Below are 10,543 nucleotides of genomic sequence, written 5' to 3'. Positions count from 1 at the left end.
GATTAGCTCTGCTAGTGTAAATGTTAATGTAGGAAACTGTAAGCATTTCCTAAATTTTAAAATAACATGCATGGGGTTCAAACATCTGCTCTTTTAGGAGCAAAAGAAGAACAAATGTATCTTCTATTTTTTAAATATTGTATATATGTGATATGGAATCTAATTTTTTCCCTCAATACCTAAACAACTATCCCTGAATACTTTTTAAAGCCATTCTTCATTCCCTTATGATTTTTTTAATGAGTTCACTTCAATGACAAGACTTGTAACTATATTAGCAATTGCTTTTAGAATACCGTGTGTTCCTCTAAATACCTTGCAAAATAATGCAACATTAGCAGTATAATTTCCTCATAAACAACCACTAATTTGATTTGTTAACTTGATTGATTTCTGACTCTCAACCTATAATTTCATTCAAGCATAATAAATCCTATTCGACTTTTGTGGGGGGTTTATACCATATGTTATGAATTTGATTTGTTGATCTTTGAATCAGGAGTCCGTACCTGTACTTTTGGTTAGATGGGTCTATAGAATCCTTTTACTGGTTTGATTCTGTTGTTGTTTCTTCATTCTTCATTATTTTAGCTCTGCTACTGTACATTTTGATGTTGAAGGCTTCAAAAATTTTGTAAATTTTAAAACAAAATTGATGTAATTTACCTATTCTGTGAAATTTGGAAGAAATGAGAGTATACTTTTTTTAAAGTAGTAACTTAAGGGTATTTTCAATTTCTTCTAAAGTTTTTTTTTTTAATACACGGTTTTTATTGAGATAATTCTTGATAACAAGAGCCCAATATTTAATTTTTCTCTTGAAATAAATGTGGTTAACTTGAAAAGAAAAGTTGTTAATATACGTTTGATCACTTCTAATTTAAAAAAAAAAAATAATGCTTGAAAGAGCAGTGGTCGTAGGCATTTAGTCCAGAGAGCAGAAGTTTACCTTGTTTTACCTGGAAGAGCACAAGTATATGGACCCAGATTATTCCACAGGAATATAGATAAAAAGCATGAAATACATTTTAAAAACTAAAGTTGTTTTTGATGTATTTGTGTGAGAACAAAGGAAGAGCATAAAAAATGTAGTTGTCATGGTCACTTTTGGAAGATATTACATCAGATACAAATAAGCACAAAGAGAGAGAGTGTGAGGAATAAAAGCCTCATCTGGCTCAGAGTGGAGAGGGCCTCACAGTGTGAGGACAACCTCATGCTACATATGCCTGCTATTGTCAGGGCATGGTCCTCTGCATAAAGGATATTATTATTAATGAGACTCCAAGTCTCAATAAGAAAGTAAAATGCTGCTAGCCTCCAAACAGAATAACTGACTTATCAGACAATAAGCTGTGTGCCTTTTATAACACGTGCAATTATATTATCACTCTATAAGTTTTAAAATTTGTTACATTTAAAACTAAAATAATTTCAAATTTTAAATAAAATCAGTATCTTAGAGAAATAAGTTTCAATATACACCACCATACGTGTGTGTGTGTGTATATATATATATATATATATATATATATACAATGATATACATATTTATGTTGTCTAAATGCTTCCCTCAGACAACCTAGCATTCTTCTTGTATTTGTAATTAAATTTTCTCTATATTAGTTTGGGCTTTTCACCTCTGACATTAGATACACAAATAAATAATAAAAGAAAAATATTATAACAGTTTTATTTTAATAAAGTTTATTAAGAACTTTTCAGGTAAAATAAATCACTGAAAAATTTCACCTTCAAAATCAAGGATAAATGGTAAAGATAACTTCCTCATTACCTTAAAAACTCTGCTTTCCATTATTGCAAATAAATTTCATTTCCTACAATATTCTATTGGGAGCATAAACTCCCCAATATATGAGCTTTATTGGCATGTAAATAGTGAAGATTATTGATGTTAATGTCACATGAAGTTATTAAGCAAAGGTACAAAAGCACCGGCAGCCTTCAGGGCCTTCTAAATCTTATAAGATCATGCAAATGATGACACAGAGGTGATAGAGACAGATACTAACATTATTTGGAAAACAGTTTTCATTTATAGTATCATGAACAAACTGTTAAGGTGTTGATGGGCCTAGATATTATTTTCCACTGGGGTCCACATCTTTGCATGTGAAAAAAAAGTGAGTGAGGGTGCTAGAGAGAAATCACTATTATTATTCTTGGATAATTTAGTGAGAGAAATACGAAGTGGACCAGAGAATGATAATAACACACGTCACTCTTCTTTGAGGAAGGAATCCCATAAATTCTGTTGTATACTTTCCCTATAATTATAAATTACTTGATTTAAAGTTAGATGTGATTATTAAATATAGCTTAATATTTGTTATCTTTTAAATTTGTTATCTTTTAAACCTTTTAAATCGTCTCTATTAAGTTTTCTGTTTTGTTTCAACATATTGTTCTTCTCATAGGAATTTGTTTTCTGCAAATCCAGGAATTTCACTATAGAAATTTAAAGGCATTCCAGGTTTAGCTGATCTATCAAACATGCACATAAAATTGGAGGAAAGGAGATGTGCAATCAATGTCAAGCGTCAAGGATACTGATAAGGGTCACATTGACATATTTTATGTTCAGCTTGTGAGCAAAGATGCCAGTAAATTCTGACAGGAAGCAGCAGTACTTTTACTAAATTGCTATAATAAATTGTTAAGCTCTTTTAAAAGCTGGGAAGTATTGTGGGTGGGGGGATGTGTAATCCTGAACTTTATGACTCGTGAAAATTAGCTATAAATTTAGGGAACGAAAGGAACAGCAAGGGCAAGGGGTGTCGTGTTGTTTTTCTTTCTTTTTTTTTTTTTACAAACTACACTTGGAAAATATTTAATCTTCATTTTGTAAGCCCTTTAAAATAACATTTAATTAGTTAGCATACATTCTGATAAGGGACAGCAGTGAAGTCAAAATATTTTTTTATGTGAGATAATATATTTTAATACATATAGTTTAAATTTTTTCTTTTCATTTCGAGCCATCTCTAAATTGTGAAATAAGTAAGTGAATAATATAAATATAAATGTTCTTATAATTAAAGCGTACAATGAATACCACTGTAAAAGGTAGAATATAACCTTGAGTTTGTCTCTCTCTCTATATAGAGACCCTTGTAAAAAAAGATAATATATCCATATGTATTTGAATTTTAGTTTGTAAAGTAGGGTCTACTATGTCTCAACACACATTTTATTAATTATTTGTGTTATGCCATACTGAAGGGATGCATCTGGTTAATTGACTATGTATGAGTCATTAATTTACCACATGTAATTAATAATAGAATTAAAGGATATGGTATTTATAGATAAGTAAACTAAGTACTAAGGAAATTAACTGACTCTCCTAATATCAAATTACATATTCTCAGAGCATAATACCCAGTTTTCAACTCAGAATTTTATTCTCACATTTTAAATGACAATTTTAATAATTTAAATAATATTTTTAAATTGTATACTTTAAAATAATTCTTTAATAATTTAAAAAGTAGTGCTGTAAGCATTTTATATAATTTAATGTTTAAAGGTCTGGGACTAAGAACTAACTAGAAAATGAAACTGTGAGGAAAATCAGTTGATAATGGTATGCTAAAATCAAAGGGGAATGGTGTCTTTGAAAGAGTGTAGGATCAACTGCATTAAATCCTACTGTTACGTCAAGCAAGATGAGAATGGATTCCGTACTTAGTCTATGGATGTCACTGGGATTTTGAAAAATGAAGTTTTGATTGAAGAGTATGGAAAATATTGAAACTGACTAAAGAGGATCGTGGGAAAAGCGGAAGTTGAAACTGAGTCTAGACAATCCTTTGGATGACTTTTTTCTGAAGAGGGATCTAGGCAGAAACAAAATTGGGGTTGAAATGGATGTTTTTTGTATGTAATGGGAGAAATTAAACTGCACACATTTAAAGTACATTTGTTTCAAAATAAGTGTACTCCAGGAAAGCAAAACCATAATCAAGAAAAGGAATATATGCATCACCCCAAGCATATCCACATGACTCAGCGATCCCTTCTTCTTACTTCTCCCAGACTCTCTCTCACATCCCCAGGCAACCACTGTTCTGCTGTCTATTGCTAAAAATGTGTTGGGATTTCCTACAATTTTATATAATGGAATCATACCATATGTATTCTTTTTTTTTTTTTTTGGTCTGGCCTCCTTCATTCAGCTTAATTATTTGGCATTCATCAACGCTGTAGAAATCAATAGTTCATTCCATTGTATTGCTGGGTAGGGATATATGACAGCTTGTTTGTCCTTCTATAAATTGATGTTTGTTTGGGTTCTTTTCAGTTTTTTGACTATTACAAATAAAACTGCTATGGACTTTCTTGTACATGGACTTGTGCTTTCTTTCCTCATGTTTATTAAATGCCTAGAAGTGGAATAACTGGTGAATCATAAGGTAGGTATAAGATTAACTTTTTTAGAAACTGCCAAGATGTTTTCCAAAATGGTTGTACCATTTTACATATTCACAAGCAATGTATTAGAGTTCCAGTTATTCTATATAGTAGCCATCACCTGGTATGATCAGCCTTTTAAATTTCACCCATTATAATATATGGCTAGCAACATCTCATTGTGGTTTTAATTTGAATTTCCCTAAAGACAAATTATATTGTGCATCTTTTCTTTGTTTTTTTTTTTGCGGTACATGGGTCTCTCACTGTTGTGGCCTCTCCCGTTGCAGAGCACAGGCTCCGGACACGCAGGCTCAGCGGCCATGGCTCATGGGCCCAGCCGCTCCGCGGCATGTGGGATCTTTCCGGACCAGGGCACGAACCCATGTCCCCTGCATTGGCAGGCTGACTCTCAGCCACTGCGCCACCAGGGAAACCCTATTGTGTACATCTTTTCATGTGATTATTTGCTTACTGTGGCAGGCAGACTCTGAGATGGCCCCAGTTATCCCCACATCTTGTTATATTTCATGCCTTTGTGTAAAATCTCCCTCCTTTTTCTTTAGCATGGAGGGGATTTTGTGACTTAATTGTAATCAACAGAATACAGAAGCTCATGTGACAAAGAGCTGAGGGTAGCCTCTGGCCAATAACCAGCAAAGAAAGGAGCCCATCAGTTTGACAACTGCAGGAAACTGAATCCTGCTAGCAACCACCTAAATTTGGAAGTAGATCTTTCACCCAGTGAGTCTTACAAGAGACCCCATCCCTGGACAATATCTTGACTGCAGTCTAGTGAGAGACTCTGAAGCAGAGGGCCCAGCTAAGCCATTGCTAATATTCCCAACCCACAGGTACTGTGAGATAATAAAGGTATTTTGTTTAAACTGCTAAGTGTGTCAACATTACTATGCAACAACAGATAATAATGCACAATTGCTGTTATTTTCTTGGGTGAAAAGTTTGTTCATATCTTTTGCCCATTTTTTAATTGAATTGTTTTTTGTGTGTGTTTTGACAGTACATTATTCATTCTTTGTATTTATTTATTTATTTGGTTGTGCTGGGTCTTAGATGTGGCACATGGGCTCCTTAGCTGCGGCATGCGAACTCTTAGCTGCAGCACGCATGTGGGATCTAGTTCCCTGCCTAGGGATCAAACCCGGACCCTCTACGTTGCGAGCGAGGGGTCCTACCCACGGCGCCACCAGGGAAGTCCCCATTATTCATTCTTGATACAAACCCTTTATAGATATTTCCTTTGCATATAATTTCTTCCAGCCTAAGGCTTGTCTTTTCATTATCTTCATAGTGACTTCCAGAAAAAAGATATTTTTTAACTTTTATAATGTCTAATGTGTCCATTTTTTATTTTATGAATCATGCTTTTGTGGCTCTACTGACTGATGATCGACCAAAGATTACACTGTAAGCACTTAGGGATGAATTTCAAGACGCATATTGTCAGAATATACCCTGTACTCACTGAATTCAAATTTAGCAATACAGATCCCTTGTGAGTGTCTGCATTAAAAATAAATGTTTGTAATACCAGAAACCATAAAATTCATAGAAGAAAACATATGTGGTAAGTTCCTTGACATTGTAATCAGCAATGACTTTTTGAATCTAATTCCAAAAGCAAAGGCAACAAAAGCCAAAGTAAACAAGTGGGACCACATCAAATTAAAAAGCTTCTGCACAGGAAAGGAAATCATCAACAAAATGAAGAGGCAATCTATTGACTGGGAAACAGTATTTGCAAATCATATATCTGACAAGGGGTTAAATACAAAATACATTTAAAAAATAAAACCTCATACAATGGAATAGCAGAAAACAAACAACCTGATTAAAAAATTAGCAGGTATCTGAATAGGTATTTTTCCAACGAAGACATACAGACAACTAACAGGCACATGAAAAGATGCTCAACATCACTAACCAGAGAAATGCAAATCAAAACCACAATGAGATCACCTCACACCTGTTAAATGGCTATTATAAAAAAAGGTAAGAGATAAATTTTGTCGAGGCTGTGGAGAAAAGGAAACTCTTGTGCACTGCTGATGGGAATGTAAATTGGTGCAGCTACTGTAGAAAACACTATAGAGGTTCTTAAAAAAATAAAAATAGAATTATCATATGATACAGCAATTCCACTTTGGGGTATTTATGTGAAGAAAATGAAAACACTAATTTGAAAAGCTATGTACACCCCAATGCGCATAGCAACATTATTCGCAATAGCCAAGATATGGACACACATAACTGGAGTGTCCATCGATAGATGAATGGATAAAGAAGATGCAGTATATGTATATGTACACACATGCACACAATGAAATACTAGTTAGCCATAAAAATGAGTGACATCCTGCCATTTGTGATAACATGGATGGACCTTAAGGGCATTATGCTAAGTGAAATAAATCAGACAGAGAAAGACAAATACCATATGAACTCACTTACATGTGCAATCTAAACAAACAAATAAACAAACAACAACAACAAAACAAGCTCATAGATAGAGATAACAGTTTGATAGTTGCTGGGGGTGGAGCTGGAAGTAGGAGGTAGATGGGCAAAATTGGTGAAGGGAGTCAAAATGTACAAACTTCCAGCTATAAAATAAATAAGTCATGGGGATGGCAAGTACAGCATGGGGAATATAGTTAATAATACTCTATTGTGTATTTAAAAGTTACTAAGAAGAATAAATCTTAAAGTCCTCAAAAAAAAAACAAAGAAAAGAAGATTTCTATAACTATACATGGTGACAAATGTTAACTAAACTTGTTGTGAACATGTTGCAATATATACAAATATCAAACCATTATGTTGTACACCTGAAGCTAACACAGTGTTATATGTCAATTTTACCGCAATAAAAATTAATAAATAATAAAATAAAGTGCTTGTTGATTAATTTTTTAACTGTTTGGATAGAAGAAAAGAGACTATGCTAAATGCTTTAACCTTATGTTTTTATATATTTTATTACAATTTTAGCAAAAACGTCCATTGTAGATAACACTGGGTAGGTAAAAACAAATTTAGTTTTTAGTCTTGACTAGAAAATGATTTATGAATTATGCCCTAAAATTTTTATGCAAAATATTTTGAAATATCTGAATGAAATTTTTCTTTGATAAGATCTAGATCACCAAATATCTAACCCACAAGTAATGTGATTTCAGCTTCAGATTTATGTAATTATGAGTAATTTTTAGTATATTATTAATTAAATAATACCATTTACATCATCTTTAAAAATCAAAATGTAAACTATTCTACCTTGATTAATTTTCTAACTGACAGGTAATACAGTGTTTCCCACAAGTAGATATTATTCATGAATCTGACATTATTATTAAACTTTATTCTACAAAAATGCAGTTTTGAAATAGAGAATTATTTTTAAAAATCATAAAATGGAACTGTGTTCAGAAATGTAGTTCCAAATGTACTAGTTAATTCTTTACAAAAGTAATTGGGGTTTTTTTGTGTACTTTCCTTAATATGGTAGATTAAAAATTAAGAAGTGGATTTCATGTCATTACAGGTAAGATCTGACATGTCATTAACACACCCAGAGAAGTTTATGACTAAAAATGTGCATACGTTTTTAGCTATGTAATGAGCAAATTTTCAGATGAGAGTCTAAGCAGACTGCAAATAAACCTGTCATATATTTTTCTGCCAAAAGGAAAAACGTATTTGTACTTGAAAGGTCAAGAGCAATGCTAGCTAACAGTATTGCTCTGGAGATCACTTTATTCTTCAATTGTGTTTTTGTAGCATGTAACCCTGAAGCTCTAACCTTAGCTGGATGAACAATGAGTGGAAATGGCACCAAAGCAGCTGATCTATAGCTAGGAAGTGGCCTAATCATTTTCTTGTAACTACTTGATTATAAAAAGACCCTATAATAGAGAATGACTATTAAAAAAAAATTCATTCGTAAAGGAGTTCAAATCTCAAACAGGGAAGAAAGTAGATGATGCAAGAATGTAGAAGTGAAGAGAAGAAAGTTAGCTGAAACCATGACTCATCAGAGTCCATGAAATAAACAGAAATGTAAGGAGAACTTTGAAGGGCTGTGGGCTGAATCCACTGAATTGTGGGATGCTAGGGGAAGCAACTGCAGTCTTGGTCTGGAGGTTTGCCAAAGATACATCTTTTTTTTTTTTTTTCTCCATGATCTTCAAGCTCCTGAGAAACACCATCATGTTTTATGTCTGGCTAAATAGTGATTCAAACTGTTCAAAGTGAGAAAACTTTCTGTTCATTTACTTTCCTGTATATTCTTTGAAGAACTCTAAAAATTAAAGTCATCTGAGGATGTGTCTTCACTGCAACCCCCTAAATTCCAAGTGACTTAGCCAGCCACCTCATTAATTTTCATTAGAGAGTTCAGAAAAGTTTACTTATTTAGAACATTTGCCATGTTAAATTTAGACAAAAAGCAGGCAACAAAAATGGCTGTGTTGCCAAGCCACTAATCATAATTTCTAGGATCAGTCAACTATACTCCTTACTTTTACTGCCTAAGGGGGACTCAGGACACGCAGATTGCTGAAAAACGTACTGCATGGGTGCCTCAGTGCAGCCAGAAGGCATTCATCCATTTCTGACACCCCATCACCTTTGTGTTCTATAGTTATTTTATTTATTTTTTTCACTGTTTCACTTTTTAAAAATCTTCAGTCTTTTTCAGAGAGATTCCCATCTGCTTTATTTAAAAAATCATCACTAACCGTAGTTGTCTTATAATTAAAGCAAAGTCTATTCAAATTATTTTTGAATTCATATGTTGGGGGATATATCTTTCAACTTGACAATCAGCACTTAAAAAACATCCTCAGAAAAAGAAGTTGTATTTCTCATGTTTTTGTAACAACAGCAGTAGTAACCACACTAACACGGCTGCTCTTTTGAGCTATTACCTTTTGCCAACCTCTCTGCACTCAGTGCCAAGGGCTTTATCAACATTGTCTTACTTAATCTACACAAACATCTTTGAAGCTCAGCATTATTACCGATATTTTACAGATGATGAATCTGAAACTTAGAGCAGGTAAATAGTATGTTCGGTGCAGTACAATTATTAAATGGCAGTGCTATCATTGAGCCCAGACTGGTTTGACCTCCAAGCTCTTGCTCTTAACCACCTCATTATCCTGACTTCATGCTTTGTAAAGCATGATATGTTATCATGTATGCGTTCCTTTGGTTGGCTAATTCAAAATTATATGGAGTAGGTCTTCCTAGTGTTATCAGCGTCTTACAGATAATAAAATCAAGACATAGAGATTACACTAAAAACACAAAATTATTTGTTGAACCATATCAAAGAGTTTAAGAAAAACTTTTGATTACTGTGGTTTGCCATTAGCTTTATGTGATTTTTTTTTTTCCTTTTGGCATAATGTTATCTACTAAGATATATTCTAGGGTAAAAAATGAGGGACAATGAAAAAGTTTCGAGATAAAAAGGCAAATGATCACTTTGACATTGATTAAAAACAATAGGCGTAATTGGGAAACTTCTGTGAATTATTTGATCTATTTAGATATCAATGATTTTTGGTTTAGATTTTTTTTCCTCAGCACTTACACGTGGCCACATGTGGCTATTTATTGTACATTTACATTAATTACAATGAAATAAAATTTTAAATTCAATTATTCAGTCACATCAGTCATATTTCAAGTCCTAAAAAGCCACATGTGGGTAGTGGCTAGCATATTTCAGAACACAAATAAAGAACATTTTCAGCATCAGGAAAATATGTACTGCAAAATATTGGTCTAGACACTTAAGCATACGTAGAAATGCCAAATTGGGTTAAGATGTTATCAAAAGCTAATCCTCAGACTTGGTATTAGACAAATACATAAGTTATCAATGTGCTGCTTACAAAAATATAAACCTAAATTTTTGTATTCGGTGATTTGAGCTTTAGTTTTGACTGAAAATGGAAAAGAGTTGCAGTTCTAATTTGTTTATTAAAGATTTTTAAATGCTAGATTTACATAATTATGTAAGTTCTGTTTGCAGGTAGAAAACTATAGTAGCAATCCTTTAAGAATATTTTTTCCCCAA

At 33.0% G+C, this 10,543-nt stretch overlaps 1 non-coding gene across 1 annotated transcript; it reads right to left on the bottom strand.

Annotated features, from left to right (window-relative positions):
* Positions 1-9,116: 9,116 nt before the first annotated feature.
* On the bottom strand, positions 9,117-9,198 carry LOC115802817 (small nucleolar RNA SNORD79). The gene has a single exon (XR_004023362.1). It is a non-coding gene; the product is annotated as a small nucleolar RNA SNORD79 (small nucleolar RNA).
* Positions 9,199-10,543: the final 1,345 nt, after the last annotated feature.

Source organism: Delphinapterus leucas, chromosome 1 (assembly GCF_059928025.1).
Source record: "Delphinapterus leucas isolate spDelLeu-1000000601 "Yukka" chromosome 1, BTC_Dleu_Yukka2, whole genome shotgun sequence".
NCBI classification, from domain to species: Eukaryota; Metazoa; Chordata; class Mammalia; order Artiodactyla; family Monodontidae; genus Delphinapterus; species Delphinapterus leucas.
Note: the sequence above shows the minus strand (reverse complement) of the source record. Positions and strands in the feature narration are given on the sequence as shown.